Source organism: Trachypithecus francoisi, unplaced genomic scaffold (genome assembly GCF_009764315.1).
Source record: "Trachypithecus francoisi isolate TF-2019V2 unplaced genomic scaffold, Tfra_2.0 Lachesis_group4, whole genome shotgun sequence".
In the NCBI taxonomy this organism is placed as follows: Eukaryota; Metazoa; Chordata; class Mammalia; order Primates; family Cercopithecidae; genus Trachypithecus; species Trachypithecus francoisi.
In genome coordinates this window covers 103727244-103747797 of record NW_022681469.1, presented here as the reverse complement: position 1 = coordinate 103747797, position 20554 = coordinate 103727244, and the positions used below count along the sequence as shown (strand labels likewise).

The following is a 20554-nucleotide window of genomic DNA, read 5'->3' as shown; positions in this document are numbered from 1 at the left end:
ATTTCACTTTCGATATCGCAGTGGGTGTACACCGCCCCCAACCCTGCGGTATCGTACCTAATATCCAGGCGGGAAGAAGATGACATCGCTGAGAATATCGAAGGGGGTGGACACCTCTTCTGTGATATGGTTCCTGATATCCAGGGGGTGAATGGATGATACTACTTCCGATAAAGTAGGAACCGTACAGCCACCCTGGGATTTTGTCCTTAATAAACACATGGGAGTGGTGATATTACTACCAACATTGCAAGGGGTTTACACCCCTCCTGTGATATTGTTTCTTATATCCAGGAAAGGAGAAGATGGTCTTAGTACCAATATTGAAGAGATATACAACCCCCATGGGATATTGTTCTAAAGATACAGGTTGAAAGAGGATGAGACTCCATTCAATATAACAAGGGGTGTACACCCCGCCTGTGATATGAATCATAAAACCTAGAAGGAGAGAGTGACATTGCTTCCAAAAACACACGAGGTGTACACCCACACTGTGATATTGTTCCTGTCATCTAAAGGAAGAGATGATGATACTACTCCCAGTACCGGAGAAGGTACACACACCCTTGTGATATTGTTCCTCATAACTTGTGGGGGAGAGCATGATATTACTTCCAATATGACAGTGGCTTAACACCCAGTATGTGATATTGGTTCTGCACACCAACTCTGTGCCCCTCGTTTCCCATGCGTTGTCTCCACAGTTTTGGAACCTCGGGGGAGGCTTTGTCTTTGGTTACAGATGAAGAGAGGAAGGGTCTCAGAGGTTAAGCAAGTTTGTTACTGGAAAGGGGTTCCAATCCAGACCCTAAGAGAGGTTTCTTGGATCTCACAGAAGAAAGAATTCGGGGCGAGTCCATCAAGTGAAAGCAAGTTTATTAGGAAAGAAAAGGAATAAAAGAACGGCTACTCTGGCCGGGCGCAGTGGCTCACTCCTGTAATCCTATAACTTTGGGATGCCGAGGCAGGTGGATCACCTGAGGTGAGAAGTTCGAGACCAGCCTGGTCCAACATGGCAAAACCCTGTCTCCACTAAAATACAAAAAATTAACTTGGCGTGGTGGCAGGTGCCTGTAATCCCAGCTACTAGGAAGGCTGAGGCAGGAGAATCGCTTGAACCCAGGAGATGGAGGTTGTAGTGAGCCAAGATCACGCCACTGCATTCCAGTTCGGCCAACAGAGCGAGACTCCATCTAAAAAAAAAAAAAAAAAAAAAAAAAGAATGGCTGCTCCATAGGCAGAGTGGCCCCAAAGACTGCTGGTTGCCCATTTTCATGGTTATTTCTTGATCATACGCTAAACAAGGGTTGGACGATTCATGAGTGTTCCAGGAAAGGGGTGGGCAATTCCAGAACTGAGAGTTTCTGCCCTCCCTTCTGAGACCATGTAGGGAACCTCCAGATGTTGCCATGGCACCTGGAAACTGTCTTGGCGCTGGTGGGAGTGTCTTGTAGCAGCTGATGCATTATAATTAGCACATAATGAGCCATGAGGACAATCACAGGTCACTCTCGTGGCCATCTTGGGTTTGGTGGGCTTTGCCCGGCTTCTTTACTGCAACCTGCTTTATCAGCAAGGTCTTTATGAGCTGTATCTTGTGCCGACCTCCTATCTCATCCTGTGACTAAGAATGCCTAGCCACCTAGGAATGCGGCCCAGCAGGTCTCAGCCTCCCTTTACCCAGCCCCCATTCAAGATGGAGTCGCTCTGGCTCACGTGCCTCTGACAAGTTGGCCTGGTTGAGTGTTCCCTAGTGTGTGGTTGTTGAAGCTGTTCCTAGGAGTAAGCGGTATTGTCAGTAGGAACAGGCCTCTGTTAGCCCTGGGGCTGGCACTCTGCCCCAGTATGTCGGCCTCATTTTAGTGGTGACAAAACTAGGGCTCAGAGATATCAACTCCCTCACCACGAACACCCAGACTGTGTGTGGTGGGCTGGGGGTTGAATGTGGGGCTTGAAGACCCATGATCTCCTCTGGTCCCCCAGTCTCTGCTGCCCAACAGGAACAGGATCCCAGGATCCAGTCCCCTCATGGCACCAGCCAGGGTGGGTGGAGATGGGGAGGCACAGTTCCAAAGCCCCCCGGACTCTGAGGCAGGTCGGGGCCGAGAGCAACCCGGACCTGCGGACCCCACCCCGAGAAGAGTGGCTGCATGCCCGTCCCAGCGGGCAGGAGATCTGTGTCCTCAGTAAACGTGACGGCACTTCCCGCTCCTCCAGCCAGGCCGTGCTGTCTTCACGTTTCCAATCATGCGGGCTCCTCTCCAATTCCCAGCCCAACCCAGAGACAGCGATCTGGGTCCCACGTGAGGTTTGTCAGCAGCTCTGCCCCTGCTTCCCGCCAGCCCCGCGGCCGGAAAGCTCTCTGCTGCCCCCTGGTGAGGAAGCTCGGGGCAGGGCTCTGGCTGCAAGCAAGGGTCCCAGAACATCCTGACTCTGTCACCTCTGTTGGGTGGAAAAACCACCCAGGACTGAGCCAGTGACACCTGTGGCGCTCCAGACCTCCTGGCTCTGTCACCTCTGCTGGGTGGAAAACCAAGCCAGGACTGAAGCAGCAGATGTGTGCCTGATTCCTTATTATCAGAGCTCCACCCACTGACAAGTCTCTCTCTGGGCCTCAGTTTCCCCTTCCATAAACGAGGGGCTTGGGGGATACCAAGAGGGGTAACAGCTTAGTGAGGATGGCAGATTTCTTCTGGGAAGAAGAATACGTTTTGAAACTAGATGGCGTGAGTGGTTGCACAGGACTGTGAGTGCACAAATGCCACCACATTATTCGCATTGAAATAGTTAATTGCATGCGATGTGAAAGTCACCTCATTTAAAGTGTTTAAAAGAGGGGCCTGGGAGTGCAGTGTATGTGAGAATCACGTGGGACACCCACAGTCTCTGAACCTCGGTTTGCTTGCCATAAACTGGCGAAAAGACTGTGTGAGCTGTGTTCCCTGGGGCCAAGAGATTCCAGGGACTGGGATGAGGGCCGGGGCCGGAAGGGGAGGGGGCCTGTGGGGACGGCATAGGGGGCAACCCAGATAAGGCTTTCAATACTGGGTAGCAGCGTCTACACAGGCGGAGATCCCTGCATCTCACTTCCCGCAGGGCTGACCGGTGGCCAGAGGTGGGACTGGCCAGGCTCGGGTCAACCAAGTCTGGGAGCAGAGGACACTGAGTGAGGGATCCCCGGGGCCACCCTCACTGGCCTGTGGCTCTCCTGACACAAGAGAGGTCCAGGAGCTGACCTGGGTCCTAATGGGGGACACCTTCCTGGCAGCAAGCTGGCAGGGTGGTGTGGTGGTCAGTGTACTGGGCTCTGTGTCTCCGCCCCTACCTGCTGTGTGACGGTGGGCGAGACACCTAACCTCTCTGTGCCTCTGTTTCTTCAATGGCGAACAGGGGCACTAGCAGGCCCTACATCTGGGCACAGTGGCCTGAAGGATAAAGGCAAGGGCAGCACGAGACCTACAGCAAAAGCTCTGAGCAGGGAGAGCAGGGAGCTGCCCAGGGAGTTCTACCACCATCTCCCCTCTGGCCGCCAAGGAAACCGAGGCTCATGGTGACCTGGCCCAGGTCTGTTGGACTCAGGGTCCTTCTCATCCCCAAGAACAGAGGGCTGCCACCAGGGAAGGAGCTGGTCCCTAGACACAGCCCAGGAAGCACACAGGGAAGGATGCCCTGGGGACTTCAGTATGTTATTGCAAAAAAGCATTTATTGCTATTTGAACCCTGCTTTCATGCCTCCATTTCCCAGAAAATGAGCCACAGGAGACACCAGGAGAGGCAGGAGACCATCCTCCTTGCACAAAACCCACTCCGTCGGATGCTGTCCTCAGCGAGGGTGGCTGGGGCCAACCAGGGGGCCCACCCGCAGAGTGGCAGAGGAGGCAGGTTGACCCTGCAGACATTGAGCACTGTGGCGAAGGTCCTGGCCTTCTGGTAGACGAAGAGCGACTTCTCGTGGTCCAGGAGGAGTTGTGGGAGATGGTGGCCAGCCGCGTGTAGGTCTTCAGCTGTGCCCTTCTTGCTGCCCAGGTCCACGGCGGCTGCCAGTGCCATGGTAGTACCCGGCTGCATCAAACCGTTCCTGAAGGGGACAGGCCATGCTCAGCAAAAGGGGGACTGGGAGCCTGTCTTCCCAGAGGCTGTTCCTGTCTCCAGGTCATTCCACATGTCCAGCCAACGCTGGCCCACCCCATGAGCCCCGAAGCCTGTGACACTGCTGTGGTCTCAGCTGCAGGAGTTGGGGACAACCCTGAAACCCCTGGAAGCCTTCCTGACTATCCCTATGCTCCACTCACCCCAAGCCTCTTGCCCCAGTCCCACCCTCTCTGCAGGCAGTGGCTGCTTTCCCCATGGGCTGAGGTCAGGGCAGATCCTGCCTGCTCAGAGAGTTCCATGCAGGACCCGTGGCTCCAAGCCACAGCAGGGCACAGCGTTGAGTGACCCAGGCTTCCCTCTGGCCCCTGTCCATGCTGACCATTTCCAGGCCTCCACGGCCAGGCCAGGTACAAAACCATCTCACAGGTGTCCTCCCTGGCAATGTTCCCTGAAATATTGACGGAGTGTGACTCCTCAGACATCCACTCCCATTTTCAATGCATCTTTGGCTCAAACTCACCATCCGGGTTGGGATGCTGCCTCCCAGACCTCCACCTTGACCCTCCCATCTCCCCGTCAGCTTCTGCCCAGGCGCCTCCTCCACATGGGGGACACCCAAGGGACCTCTCTAAGACCCAGCCTGGCCTGTCCCTCTTTACCATCTCAAGATGGCTCCCAGGGCCAAGGACAAAGTCCAAGATGCAGCAGTCCATTCCTCACTGCCCTGCCCCACACACGAGGGGGACGTGAGACGACCCCGAGTCACCGCCGCCGCTCATCTAATGCCCCCCGGCCCAGCTGAACACTGGACTCTGCTGGGTGCATGGCTGAGCCTAACAATCCTTGCTCCCAGTCTGAGGGACCTGGGACTGAACACTGATCACAAAGGTGGCCTGCGCTGTGGCAGAGGGAAGTCCAGGAGCCTGTGGGGGGCCCAGGAGGCCCGTGACTCACCTGGGGGTGGAAGGCAAGGGCATCCTGAAGGCGTGGGGGCATCCTAACTAAACAGGAAGGAGCCAGCCAAAGCATGTCTCTGCGTGTGCGTGGTTGTGTGCATGCCTGTGTGTGTGCCTGAGTGTGTGTGGGCCTGTGTCTGTGTGCATTTGCGTGTGCATTTCCATGTGCCTGTAGTGTGTGCAGCAGCCAGTGAGTGGCAGGCTGAGCCAGGACACACCTAATCCACCCTATTCCAGGGCTCACTCTCATGTGTAGACTAAAGGGGACCGCATTTTAGAGGCAATCGGCAAGGATGCCCATTTACCCCTGCCTCTCTGCCAGCCTTTCAGGCACCATCCAGCCCTTTCTCTCCCACTTCTCTGGGCCCTCGGTCCAGAGCCTCCTATACAAGGAGGAGGGTGTGGCCTTAGGCGCCCTTGGGGAATTCCGAGGGGGCCTCCCTGTGGGAAGCTGGCCTGGGCTGACAGCACCGTCACGATGAGGCCCAGAGGGCTGTGCATGGGAAGGAGGTGAAGGAGTCCTCTGCCCCTCGACCCCAACCATGGACTTTGGCCTCTCATGTACTACTTGACCCTTTCAGTCCTCTTGGGCAGGCGGATGTGGGCGGCACGCTTGACCAAGAGAGATAAAGGCCCTCTTCTGGGAGGCCCGTCCCTGGGTCCCAGGCGAGCCCCTGAGCGTGAGCAGCGTCCCCCTGGGCCTGACACCTGGCACCTCCCTGTCTGGCTGGGACTTGGGAGGCCACAGGGACTGCTTCTGACCACCAGGTGTCGCCAGCACTGGGCGGGGGCCTCCCGGCAGCCTCAGGCCTGTGGTGAGGGATGGGGTGGGGTATTAGGGCTACCCCAGCTCCTCATGTTGTTCTAAGGCCCCCAAGATCTCGGTCCCTGGACTGGAGCATCCTGGCCCCTCAGCCCATAAGGAGTACTGACACGGTGCCAGTGCGATGCTGAGGAGGGGCGGGTGCCTGCTGGGCAGAGGCGGGGAGACACCCCAGGTCTGATTCTGCTAGTCCCAGCTCTCCACCCCTGCAGGGCTGGGGGCAGAGGGAGCACAGCACCTCCCCTCGAGACAGACCTGACCCAGCAAGGTCTCAGCCTGGCTGGCTGGGGCCCCACTGCACCTGCCGTGAGCTGGGGTTCCCCTGTCTGTGAACCCGATGGTAAGACACCGGTCCCACCCACCCTTCCTAGGTGATGTGAAGATTCCAGGTGTCAGGACTCCAGAAGGAGTTGCTCAGTGCAGGCTGGCACCCTGGGCAGGCTTCCTAGAGGAGGCACTGGGATTTGGGTTGGATCTTGCAATGTGGATTCAATATGAGGATGATGCCGTCCTCCAAAATGTCCTTCTCCCGACCCTGTTTTGTTAAATGCAACTTGACACTTGACTGTCAAGACTGTTTGGTGTCACCACCTCCAGGAGGGCCCCCCTGACTACCATCCCCCTTCTTTACCCAGAGGCCACCATTGCCCGCTCATGTGTCAGCCTCCTTGGCTGAGACTGAGTTCTTGAGGGTGGGGCCTGGCCAGCTTGGGAGCTGGGTTGTATCTGCGAACTTGCGGGCTCCTCCAGCCGCGTGCAGAGCTCCAGGGAGGCCACTGGGCCATTCCTAAGGATGCTGGATCCCAGGCCCCTGGGGTCTGGGTGGAGATCTCACTCCAAGGGGGCTGGAAACACCCCGAGCCCTGCCCCTTCCCACCGCCTTCAGGTCGTAGAAGATGTCACCGAGCACCAGGTACACCTTCACGTAGTAGAGGGTCTCCTCGTCCAACTCCAGCGGCGAGATGCAGAGTTATAGGGCCTTGAGGTAGAAGTGCTCCGTCAGCTTGCCATGGCCCAGCAGGTGGTTCAGGGTGGCCAGCCGGTGGTAGGCCACGTGCTCATTCAGCTCCCGTCCCCTAGGGTGCAGGCATGCAGATCCCGGGCAGCACCTGGCTTGCCTCCAGGCACCTGTGGTCACTTGGGCAGCTCTGTCCAGTCCCTTCTGGGTTCCCAGACTCACTTTCCCATCTGCAAAGCAGAACTAATAAGGCCTGCCCCTGTCTACTGTGAGGCTTTGGCAAAGTCCGACTTGGATGGCCCAGCTCTGTGCCTACACATAGCCGCCTGCCTTTGCTCACTGGTTTTAACCAGGGGAGTCCAAAACCCATGCAGTCCAGGTGCTCCCGGCACCCCGGCTCCATGCAGCCCACAGACGTGACATCCGACTCCTCCTGGTGTGTCACGATCAGAGCCCCTTACCTTGGGGAGTCACCGCATGCCTGAGCTCCAGGTGCCCCCACAGATGCACAAACCCACCTAGGCTGTCTCTGATGTCCTCCCCTTTTCAGGGCGAGTGCTGTGGAGCCTGCATTCAATACATTCCCACACAGCTGCACACCTACTCTGTACTGCGCCCCAAGGCACAAGGCGTTGGGGCATGCGGCCTGCCCAGGGTTCCCTGTCTCTGGAGGAGGACAGACGACCTGGCACAGCACCAGGGGATGCCCCCTTAAGAGGCAGGCTGCTGGAAGGAGAACTGGGATTTCATCAGCCAGAGAGCCGTGTGGTTGATGAGGGTGGGAAGAGCACAAGACAAAGGGAATGTGCCACTCGGCCTGGCACATACAGGGACCGAGATGCCTGGCATATCTGGAAGGCAGAGGGCACACTGGGCAGCCCTTGTGGTCAGCAGCGGGAAGAGACAGAGGAAGCAGAGCTCAGCACTGCGTGAGAGACCTCAGGCTGTGCTGCACGGCCAGACAGGGAAGCCAGCTGGGCAGATCTGCCTGCCTGGACAGGAGACCAGGAAAATCCAGCAGCTGTTTCAGCTCCTGCCCTACAGACTGGAGGCTGGGCTCTGGCAAAGTGTGGATCCTGGCAGGGCGGGGACTCAGGGGACTTATCCAGAGTGATGCTGAGTGCCAGGGCCATGTGGGCAACCTCCAAGCCCTCCTGGGTCTCCTCCAGCGTGGCCAGCAGTGCCACCAGCTTGTTGCACAGCTGCAGCTGCGGCTCCGCCTTGCGGTTGCCCATAGTCACTGCCAGGGGCAGGGCCCGGTCCTACCACACAAGTAGGTGCGGTCAGGTTTTCCGCAGCACCCACCTTGCCCAGCGCCTTCCTCAGAGCTCAAACATGTGCTTGGAGCATCCCACGCCCCAGTTACCCCTGCACGTCCGCAGAGCTCTGTGCTCTGGGATAACGCATGGTTCAGACATCCAAGTTGGGGGTTGAAGAGTCACCTGAGGCCCATCTAGCTACACCCGGCAGCCTCAGACCAGCCTCTCCCACCTGGGCACCGGGGGTCTGACCGGGGGGGGGGGAGCCAGCACTCCTCTCTGCTCTAAAAACACATTTATCTGTGCCCACGGCTGAGCCACACCGTGAGCTCAGAGGAAGGGAGAAGCCATCCCCGCTTCGGGGTGCAGGCAGACTTGGGCCCTGGCCCTCCCACTGACATGCTGTGTGTCCTTTGACATGTCCCTATGCCTCTCTGAGCCTCAGCTTCCTCATCTGGAAGATGGGGACAGGACTTCCCACTCATGGTTGCTTAAGATCATCAGGTGCAAGTGTAGAGCCACTGTCATGTCCAGACCCGAGCATTTGTCCCGGGCAGGGGCACAGTCAATGTGATGCCCGATGAGACAACTAGGCAAGGGTAGAGCCATTGCCACGTCCACGGCCCAGGCGTTTCTCCCGGGCAGGGGCACAGTCAATATCATTCCCGGTGAGACCACTGGGAAACGAAGCATGTGCATGGGTGGCCTTGCCTCCAGGTGGGAGGCCTTTGCCCTGCCACACCTGTGCCTCAGCCCTCCAGGTGCCCCCCTGAGGCCCACCCACATCAGCGCACAGGCCAGCTCACCCGGTAGAAGGACATGGCTTTCTCCCGCTCCCAGGCCTCATTGAAGAAGATGTCTCCAGCTGCCTCAAACGGCTCCAGCCCCAGGTTGGAGTCGCCTGTGTACAGGACCACATTCCGTGCCACCTGAAAGGAGAAGTAGTTCCCTCAAGACCCACACCTGGTGAGGTGGCCACACCCACCTTTGCCAGCCTCCTTCCTCACACTGCAGGTACACCTGAGCATTTTTCAGACCTGTGCATTAGGGCTGCCCCACCACTGGCATGAGGACAATGAACTCATGCACTTGAGTACCAGGAGGTGACTGAGCAGCTGCAGCCCAGGAGCCCGACACCTGTGAATCCTACCACCAGGGATAGCCCTAGCCCACCCCCCGCACTCAAACAGTCTCCGTGGCCCCCAGAGTGCTGGCAGCCCATCCCCTGGTTCCTTTCTGCGTTGCCACATCCCTGCCGCAGCTCACGGCCGCACATCAACAGTGTTTGTGGGTGGGCCTGGTCCCCTCTTGGCCATGAGCTCTTGATCCTTCTCCTCAGCTCAAGGAGGTATGCAGCAGGTGCTCAATAGTGAAAGCTTCACCAGGCTCGTGGGCTTCACAATTTGTTCCAGATCACACTGTGTTTGGGAAAGCCTCTGAAAACAGCCGCTATGATAGATTCATTTTGTAAGGAGATGTGCCACGCGTCGCTTGGAGCAAGTTCTTCTGTGTGTTAACTGAGTGGTCACATTCTTTGAGCATGAGCTGTATACCAGCAGGTGCTAGGCACTGTGAGGGGCCACGCCTCTGCCCTCAGGGAGAAGATGCTGGCCACTGGGGGAGGATGTGAGGGAATCAGTTGGAGGGAGGGAAAAGGCACACAACAGTTACTCAGCAGTGGCTTAGGAATGAGTGGATGGATGGATGAATGGATGAGCAAGGGTAGACATGGATGGATGGATGGGTGTGTGGATAGATGAATGCTAATGGATGGATGATGGACGGATGGGTGGGTGGGTGGTTGAATGATGTGTGTATGTCTATATGTATGGTGGGTAGAAAATGTATGTACATATGGATGGATAGATGGTGGATAGACCAATGTATGGATAAACAGATAGATGAATGGAGGGATGGATTAATAGGTAGATTGGTGGGTGGATAGATGAATGATGGATGGAGGGATGGATATAAGGATACATGGATGAATGGTTAAATGGATGGATGGATGGATGAATGATGGAAGGAACGGGTGAATGGATAGATGAATGGACAGATGGATGGATGATGGATGGATGGATAAGTGGGTGGATGGAGAGATGGATGGATGGATGGATGAATAGGAGGTCAGTGGATGGATGATGGAAGGATGGATGAATGATGGATGGATGAATGGAAGGATGATAAAAGGATGGATGGATGGAAGGACGAGGAGGCGAGTGGATGAATGATGGAAGGATGAATGGATGATGGATGCATGGAAGAATAAACAGGTGAATGAATGGATGATGAAAGGATGGATGGAAGAATGGATGGAGGGATGGATGAACAGGTGAATGGATGGATGATAAAAGGATGGATGGATGGACAGGTGAATGGATGGATCATGGATGGATGGAAGATGGTTGGATGGATAGAAGGATGAACAGCTGAATGGCTGGATAATGGAAAGATGGATGGAAAGATAGATGGATGGATGGACAGACAGGTGAATGGATGGATGAAGAGGTGACCTGATGGATCAATAGAAGGATGAACAGTTGGATGGATGATGGAAAGATAGACGGAAGGATGGATGGATGGACGAACAGGTGAATGGATGGATGAAAAGGTGAATGGATGGATGGACAGGTGAGTGGATGGATGGGTGGCAAGATGAACAGGTGAATGGGTGGATGGATGGATGGATGGAAGGACCCACAGGTGTATGGGAAGATGATGGAAGAATGGATGGATGGAAGGATGAACAGGTAAACAGATGATGGAAGGATGAATGGATGGGTGGATGGACAGGAGAATGGATGGATAGACGGGTGTATAGATGGATGATAAAAGGATGGATGAAGGATGGATGGATGGATGAAAGGACAGATGGATGGATGATGGATAGATGGATGGAAGGATGAACGGATGGATGGATGGACAGAGAGTGAACAGCACAGAGGCCCTCCTGCATCCCTTGCCACTCACCTGGATGTACAGGTCCACCAGCTTGCTCTGCCGCAGGATGTAGTAGATCTTCCCTGCTTGCAGCCAGGCATGCGCCTCCTCTTTCTTCTGGAGGTCAATGAAAATCCCCAGACTTCGTTTGGTGTAGTCCAGAGTGGATCTGTAGGCCCTGAAATCAGACACAGGTTTCAGAACAAGGGCTCTCATCCTCCTAGAACCAGTCTGCCTCCTCCCGTGGGTCTGGTGACAGATGAATCTAGCATGTGAGGACTGGGAACGGCCCTCTTGTGTGTGCAGTGTTCTGCCCTTCCCAGGCTGCTGGGAGGGCCAGGGTGAACACACATGGCATGGAAAAGATGAAGGACATCCTTCTGAGGGAATCGAGCATCATGCTGCCCTGTGGCAGGAGGAGTGTGCTAGTCCATCTCCCCTGCCTCCCAGACATGGCCTGTGTCTTCTCCAGACACACCAGGAGCCGTTAGTGTTCAGAGGCTATCTAGGCCGATGGTTCTCAAGGTGTGAAGGCATCACAGTCACTCGGAGGCCTGTCTGTATAGCTTGCTGGCCCTGCCCACAGAGCTTCCGGCTCCACAGGCTTGGGGCAGGCCCCAGAACTCCCACTTGCCACAAGCTCCTAGGTGATATAGATGCTGCTCTGCTGGTCCAGGGACTACACTTTGAGAAGCATGGCTCTAGCACACTGGCCCATTTTCCTTCTGTGAACCTGAGGCCAAGACTGGAGCCAGTCTCCCGGGTCGCTATGGAATCTGGCTCCTTCCCTGCTCTCTCAGTAAGTCCGAAACTCGAGGGGCTGTGATTGCAGCAATGTAACCAGGCACTGTGGGTGGGGTGGCCAGGGCCATGGTTACCCCACCAGGTCAGGATGCTCGGGGGAAGGCGAGTGGGCCACATATGGGACGTGAGACCTTGAAACCCTGCCCCAGGGAAGCAGGTGACACAGTTGGCTCTGTCTTCTGTGGGAGAGAAGCCACAGGTGGCTGCTGTGGTCACATTTAAGGGGACAGATGAAGGCCAGGAGTGAAGACTCTGGGCAGGCAGAGGTCAGATGACAAAAGCCACCATAGTAGGAAGAACAGCCCAGAGTGCACATACTGCCTCTGCTGGGGTTGAGATGACCTTTGACCCAAAAAGCGAGGCTCAAGCTGGGACTCACGAGCCAGCAGCAGCCCTGGGACGACCCCAGACCCACCAGCTCAAAGTATCTGATGCCAAGGAACCAAATGATCCAAAGGAAAGGGGCTGATGGGGCCCTGGGCCAGCTTTCCTGTGCCCTCTCCCTGCCCTGCCCCCCAACCCCCTTGTCCCCCTCCACACCCCCACCACTGCAAAGCCAGCCCTCACCGCTCGGTGCCCAGGGACAGGTAGAGCTGACTGATGGTCTCCAGGAGCTGCCCCCTCCAGCACCTTGTCGGTCACCTTGCGGGCCAAGGAGAGCTGGAACTCGTGGTAGATGACACACTGGGCCTCGCTGGGCATGACGACGCTGTAGAAGTAGCACAGCTGCTGGACTGTCCACAGCTGGCCTGGGCAGAAGACAAAATGGAAGATGTCAGCCTCCCAGCATCGAAGCGAGGCTGGTTGGGCTCGGAGGCCCCTGCGGTGTGCTTGTCTCTTTCACACCTCTGTGAATCTGGGCCCCATAGGCGGGAAGCCTGAGCTCAGACAGGCCATGTACCTGTACAAGGGCAGACACCGAGCACACCGTGACGTGGGCACAGCTTGGTGCAGATGTTCATGGTAGAGGCCAGCCTTCTTTACAACTCCCAGGGCCGAAGTCCTGACCAGGCTCAGACCCTGCACCAGGCCATCTATTTCTGCTTCACAAAGTCCCTCTGGCGAGGACCAGGGCCGCCTTCAGCCTGAGCTGATGAGGCCAGGGGCACAAGTAGCCCCTGTCGCAGATGGAACCCTGAGAGAACAAAGCCAAGCGTCACGTCTGCCACACATGGCATCATGTTGGGGGAATGGGGTTCAAAGCCAGCCCCTGGTGTTCCCACATATGCTGCTCTCATGCAACCAGGCTCCAAAGCCATAGGCTCACTGGCCTCTCCCAAAGCCACGATGCTGGGAACAGTGGAAAGCTTCTGATTTTCTAGTGTCAGAAACATTCCGAATATTAACACCGGAAACCAGGTACGCTGAATGGACATCTGTCACACACGCCCCCCAACGACAGCTGAATACACAGTACCCTCGAGTGCCTATGGGACATTCCCAATGACAGACCATGTGCCAGGCCACAAAACGAGCCTCAGTGAATGGAGAAGGACTGAGACCAAAGCAGAGGTGTTCTTCAGCTGTACTGGCATGAAACTGGAAATCAAGAGTGAAGGAAACGTGAGAAATTCAAAAATATGTGGAAATTACACACTCCTAAACAACCAGTGAGTCAAAGAAGAGACCATCAGGGAAACTGAAAACTAATTTGAGAAGAATGCAAACAAATGCACAGCCCGGGCCAGCACGGTGGGAGGCGAATTCGGGAGGATCGCTTGAGTCCAGGAGTTTGAGATCAGCCTGGGAAAAATGGTGAAACCTCGTCTCTATAAAAAAAAATACAAAAATTAGTCGGGTGTGGTGGTGCACGTCTGTAATCCCAGCTACTCAGGAAGCTGAGGCATGAGAATGGCTTGAACCTGGGTAGAAGTTGCAGTGAGCCAAGATTGCACCACTGCACCCCAGCCTGGACAATGGAGCAAAACCTAAAAAAAAAAAAAAAAAAAAAAAGCACAGTGTATCAAAAACTCCAAGATGCAGCTAAGGCAGTGCTGAAAGGGAAATTTATAACTGTAAATGTCTACATTCAAAGAAAGAAGAAAAATCTCAAATCAGAAACCTAACCTTCCACCTTGAGAAACTAGAAAATGAACTAAACCCAAGTGAATAAAAGGAAGAAAATGATAAATGTGAGAGTGGAATGGGAAGTAAAAATACAGAGAATGGAAAAACAAAAGAGATAGTCAACAGAACCAAAAGTGGGTTTTTTGAAAATAATAACAAAATTGACAAGTCTTTCACCCGACTGACCAAGAAAAGAAAGATGGGACACAAATGACTCCAATCAGAGACTGAGCACCATGGCTCACACCTGTCATCCCAGCGCTTTGAGAGGCCGAGGTAGAAGGATCACTGAGGCCAGCATTCAAGACCAGCCTGGGGGAACATGATGAGACCCCATCTCTAATAAAAATAAATAAATAAACAATTACAAACCCAAGTTTCTAAAATCAGAAATGAAAGAGGAAACATTATTGCCGACCTGACAGAAATAAAAAGATTCCATGAAAACACTATGAACAATTGTACACCAACAAATCAGACCATCTAGACACAACAGCCAAACTCCTAGAAGGACACAAACTACCGAAAGTGACTCAAAAATGACCCCAAGTAAGCATGTGGGGTATCAACCCCACCCTCGGTCTCCTCAACCATTCAGCGCAGGTTAGGGAGACAGGGACGCATGATCTCTATTCCCTGGCCTGCATTTCCAAGTCTGAATCCCCCAGCACCCTGGGGAGGGCCTCGTAGGAGGAGGTGTCACAGGCTATTATGCCAGGAGCCACCGGAAGCTGCAGTGGGGGCTGGGGCGCTGGGCTCCTGGAGGGTCTCCTTCCAGTCAGAGAATGCCCCTGGGGAAGAAGCCTGGGTATGAACCCCCCACCCCTCCTTGGGCAGATGTGTGGGACCGGGGCCCCTTCACACGGTCCTTTCCAAAATCTCATCCCTCCTAGGGCCAGGAGTGGGTGCCAGGCCTGTGCTGGGAAATGGGCAGATTTGGCCACAGCCCCTGGGGCTCTGGTCCAGGCCACAGGAGGCACCTCTGAGTGATCTCACTGTGCCATGACAAAGCGCTGCAAGGCAGAGGGGACTCAACAGTATCCCTTGTCTCAGCCATTTCCCTGGACTCAAATTCCTAATCTATTCTCTGCGGCCTAGATTTTGGACAGCCCTGCCCACCTACTGTCCGTTTACTGCTCAGTGTGCAGTGACTGTTCGACAGCACTCCATGGCTCCCCAGTGCTCTTGGGGAAAAGGCCAAGCCACAGCCTGAGGCCCCAGGCCCTGCTTAGCTCTCCAGAAGAGCTTCTCACCGTCCAGCACCCAACCCACCCACTCCCAACTCTGCACCTCCCTGTATGAGCCCTGCTCACTCACCCCCGCTCACACCCCACTTATCCCCGCTCACACCCCCGCTCACTCACCACCACTCACTCACCCCCGCTCACAACCCACTCATCCCCGCTCACTCACCCCCACTTGCTCACCCCCACTTGCTCCCCCTGGGCCTCACACAGGCTACACCGCCAGCCCCTCCCCCACCACCAGCCCCCTCATCCACACCTATTACTTGACTAAATCCTCTCAACCCTCTGGTCCCAGACTAAAGAGGCTTCCCTAACCTGGGGCCAAGTGCTGCCCCGCCATCACGCCACTCACCCTTTTGTGGCTTCTCTGGCCTGAAGCTCACGTTCCCACGCTCAGCACCTGCTTCCTGAGGACCCCACAAGCTCCATTTGTGGGTGGGGCCTGGCACACTCTGCACGAGCTGCTTTTGCAAGAACTGCTCTGTGGCTTTGGGCAATCACTCACCCCGTGTCCTCTGTGAAGTGGGATGACAGGTGCACAGGGCTGCTGAGATACCAAGCAGATAACACAGGCACAAGAATTGGCGTTCAGGGCCTGGCTCATGGAGGGGCCCCAAGTCCCAACTCAGCAGAGCCTGCCTTGATCCCAGGGTTATGGCCAGGGATTCCCAGCACGCAGGACTTTCTGTGCTCAAGGCAGGATGGTCCCTGAGCAAACAGGAAAGAGCTGGCTGCCCCAGTAGGGCACAGAGGGCCTGGCTCTGCATGGGAACCGCCTGTCTCCAGGGCGCTTGCCAACATCTGCTGCTGGCCATGACTCAGCACTTTCGATGGTGGAAAAACCACCACTTGTTTCCAAATCACAAACCCCAGGTGAGCCCTGACCCGAGTGGTCCCAGAAGGCGCACAGGAGGAACTAGGGCACTCACTCTCCACGTGGTCCATCTCCACGGTGACCAGAAGGGCCCACTCACAGTAGCCCTTGCACTGCTGGGCCGGGCCCTGGCGGGTGCAGAGGTGACACAGCTGCAGGAGTATGTGGGTGAAGTCCCGGCCACACTCCAAACAGGGAAGCCTCAAGAACAGACGCGCGGCCTCCAGAAGGTAGTGCTGGGCCAGCCTGCTGGCACCCGTGTGCAGGCACAGGGTCCCGAAGTTGGCCAGCACCACTGCCTGGTTCCTCCACTGGCCCAGGTCCCAAACCACCCATAGGGCGCGGTAGTAGCCCTCAGCTGCCTGCCTGGTCCGGCCCGTCCTCTTCAGAGCCACGGCCACCATGTTGGCAATCACACCTTCCTGGTGCTCGCTGGCCACCACTGCATCCTGGACAGACTGCAGGATGTTCAAGGCCACCAGGCTCTGCCCATGAAGCACATGCAGCCAGGCCAGGGCCACCAGGGTGTCCACGATGGCAAGGACTCCGGCAACAGCACTGGCTTCCACCGCCTGCGTCATGAAGGTGATGGCCGGGCCGTGGTAGCCATGGTGGCTGTATGGCTGGGCCAGGCTGTCGTGGAGAAGGCCACGCAGAGCCTGGCCTGTGCCCGGGGTTAGGGAGGCCAGTGCTCGCCTGAGGTAGTGGGAAGTCTGGGTGGGGAGGCTGTGGGGCTGGAGGGCGTTCTGGAGCACCAGGTTCGTGCTCCTCAGTGAGGCCACCTTGACACAGCTCAGCACCAGGTGGGGCAGGCACTTGCGGCTCTAGATGTCAGCCAGGAGCAGAAAGCAGTCTGAGAGCCACTCAGCGTCTGGGGCTCCCGAGTCCCTGTGCAAAAGCAACAGCTACTCTAGGAAGGACAGGGCCTCCTCGGGCTGCTTGAGGTGCACGTGGTGCCTGGCCAGCAGGAAGGCCTGGGCCTCGGCCTGCAGGCTCTGGCCACCCACTGCCCACTGAAGCGACAGCGGCAGGAGCTCCCCGTCCGCTTAGGTGCTGCAGATGTGGCCGGGCATTCCCAGGAGCAGGGCCATGGCTTTGGGAACCACCTGTGTACAGTTCTCCCGGTTCTGCTTCCAGTAAATGCTGGTCAGGTTGGCGTACACAGGCACCACCTGGAACAGGTCCCCGAAGCTGCCCTCCAGGGTCCCCAGTGTTTCCTCAAAGTACACCCGGGCCTGGGACAGCTTGAGCCTCCTGCAGCACAGCCGCCCCAGGAGGAAGCAGAGCCTGGCCAGGGCCATGAGGAGGCCAGCTTTCTTGGCCGCCCCTCGGGCCTGTGCCAGGTGCCCAGTCAGCTCCTCCTCGTCGCTAAAGCTGCAGAACATGCCGCTCAGCCATGGCAGCGCCACGTTGTACAGGCCACGGAAGCTGGCCTTGTATCCGGAGGTGTTCAGGAACAGCAGCCGTGAAATCAGGGCCTCTGGATCCTCCCAGTCGTCTTCAGATTCCAAGCAGAAGGAGGGCTCCTTGGGGTCCTACAAGCTCACGTTGCTGGATGCCGCACAGAGACCCCAGGACGCTGGCTCCTGGGGGCAGTCTGGGCAGGCTTTGTATTGTTCTAGAACATTCCTCACCTTCGGAAGGGTCTCCTGTGGCTCCAGGCCCAGGCAAGGTGGCAGTATTTCTACAAGTCACAAAAATACCTAGACAGATTAGAGTCCAGCAGTGAGTCCTTGGTCCACTGGGGGCAGGGTCCCCACATCCCCGCCCTCTGTGTCCCTGGTGCAGCTTGCCATGAGCCCTGGAGAATTATGTGCAATGCAAACCCGGGGCCTGGAGCACGTAGGAACTCTGGCACTATGGGGACAGAGAGAACACGTAGGCCTGTGGCCTGACTCTCCTACGAAATCACCCTCCTGTCCTGCTTTGTCGCCCACCTGACAGCATGGTTTTAGGAGACTATGTCAGCTCAGCGATCCCTCAGAGATGCCTTTCCCTTTAGAAAGAATCAAAGCCTTCTAACTGGACCCATGTGTATGGAGCACTACAACTACAAATGTAACTTCTGTCAGCATATTGGGCCCCCGGTGGGGTACAGGAATCCATGAAATCCTCAACAGCCAATCAGAGCTATGGATCAGCTCAAAAGCTGCTATGCAAAATTGGTAAAGCCACCGACGGCACAGGACAGGGGTATTGTACCCAGGTACCAAGCTCCATGCAGGAAAACGGACCATCCCTGCAGGAAGGATGGGAAAGCTTTCAGGCCCCTGTGGCCACCTTCACCTTGGATGGTCTGAAAACCTGAAGCCCACAGTTCCTAAAGGGTTAACAAAGGCCAGACTGCTCAAGCAGTCCACTGGCACCTGCTGTCTTTGGTGGATTCCTAGCCAAAGCCCGCTCCCAGAGGTGAGCAAACAAGCGCATTTCGTGTTGGAAAATCTGGGATGAAAAGAGGCATTACAGGGAAGGAAAAAACTAGATTTAAACAGACTCTCTTTTTCAAGCTCACATGTAAAAACTATTTTCAATACAAACTGTCTCCTTATTCATCTGTAAAGCCTTGGAATTAAAAAATTAATAAATATGATTTAGAGGCAAATGTCTGACTTGACTTCACTAGATTAGCTAAGAAATCTCCCCCACCCAGCAGAGGCATACAGCCCCTCCCAGTCACTACCCTGGCCTCTGGGGCAGCTGGAGAGCCACGTGCCTTTGCTCCAGGGACTTTGGCAGAGGGTGGAACCACCCCCTCCCCGAGGCTAAACCTACTACAGCCTTCCCTTCCCCACTGGCTTCCCAGGCCTCCTCTGGGACCTTGTGCCTGCATCCCAAACGTACTGGGATGGATCCCATTCCCAGGGAACTTCCAAGGGCCCTAGGTGCGTCCACATCACCAGGCTGTGCACATGCGGACCCTGTGTGAGGGGAAGAGACAGAGCCCCAGAGCGGAGATGGGAGGGCCTCCCTGAATCAGCCCCTCAGGAAAGAGCAGACCCTTCAGGGACCTCAGTTGAGGCCCCTGCAACCTAAGGCTCTGAATTCTGCTACCCGCTGAGGGCAGTGTGGCCTCCCATCTCTGAGGCAGAGCACAGGGTGAGCTGCAGCTTCTCCAGGTCATGAGAAAGGAACCCACAGCTCCATGTGGGCCCCAGCAGTGGAAAGGATGTCCCATCTCGGTCGGGGACCAGGCGGGGGCCAGCATGTTCATTGGAAGAAGTGTGGGATCCCACAGCCACCAGTGTCAGAGTAGATGAGACGTTCAGGCCCACCTCAGTCAACGTCCCCCAAGCCCCCAGCCCACACCACAGAGGGGTGACAGCCGCATCCAATGCGCACCGTACTCAGCTCTGTCACCTCCCCCGGCGTTACCCCAAGGCCCAGCTCATAGCCAGAGGAAGCCTGAGCCACCTGCAAAACCCACCTTGTTCCTGTGGCTGCTCAGTCTCAGCTTCCTCTACTGAGTCTGGCAAGGGAGAAAAGAGAAGCAATGAACACCCCCAGCCAGCACCTCTGGTCCCATGTCAGGTTGAGCTGGGTGTCGGTGTTGCAGGGTGAGAGCATTGCAAGGTGCAGGGGTTGAAAGTAATATCATCCTCTTCCCTCCTGGATCATGGGAACAACATCACTGGGGGGTGTACACTTTCTGCGATATTGGGAGTAATGTCGTCCTCTGTGCCTTGGAATATTAAGGACAATATCACGGGGGGACGCGTACATCTTCTGCAATATTGGAATAATATTATCCCCCTCCCCCTGCATACTAGGAAAGATATCAGAGTGGGTATTCACCTCCTGCGATATGAGGATTAATACCATCTTCTCCCCTTCCGGATATCAGGAAGAGTATCACATGGGGGTGTACAGTGTCTGCGATACTGGGAGTAATATCAACCTCTCAGCCTTGGAATATGAAGAAGGATATCACAGGGTGGATGTTCACCCCCTGCCATATTGGGAGTAATATCAGCCTCTCCTCTCCATGGATATTAGGAACGATATCCCAGGCTGGATGTACGCCTCCTGCTCTATGGGGAGTCATATCCTTTCCAGGATACTCATAACAATATCACAGGGCGGGTGAACACAGCCTGCGATACTGGAACTATTATCATCCTCTCCCCCTCCGGATACTAGGAACCATATCACAGAAGAGCTGTACCCTCCCTGCGATATTGGGAGTAATATCATAGGCTTCTTCCATGAATATTAGGAGCAATATCACCGGGTGGCTGTCCGTTCATTGCTATGTTGGGAGTCATGTCATACTCTACCCCCTGGATATTAGGATCAGTGTCACAGGGTGAGTGTACACCTACTGTGATATTAAAACTAAGATCATGTCCTCTGTCCCTGGATATTAGGAACAACATCACAGGTAGGTGTACACCCCCTGCGGTATTAGCAGCAATAATATGATTAATTAGTAAACATCAATGATCAATTTTAAAAATTATCAGGCCGGTCTTGAACTCTTGACCTCAGGTGATCTGCCTGCCTCAGCTCCCAAAATGCTGGTATTACAGGCGTG

The 20554-nt window shown here is 55.7% G+C and overlaps 1 pseudogene; it reads right to left on the bottom strand.

Moving 5' to 3' along the window:
• Positions 1–3687: 3687 nt before the first annotated feature.
• LOC117072183 lies at positions 3688–18450 on the bottom strand (annotated as a pseudogene).
• Between the last annotated feature and the right edge of the window lie 2104 nt (positions 18451–20554).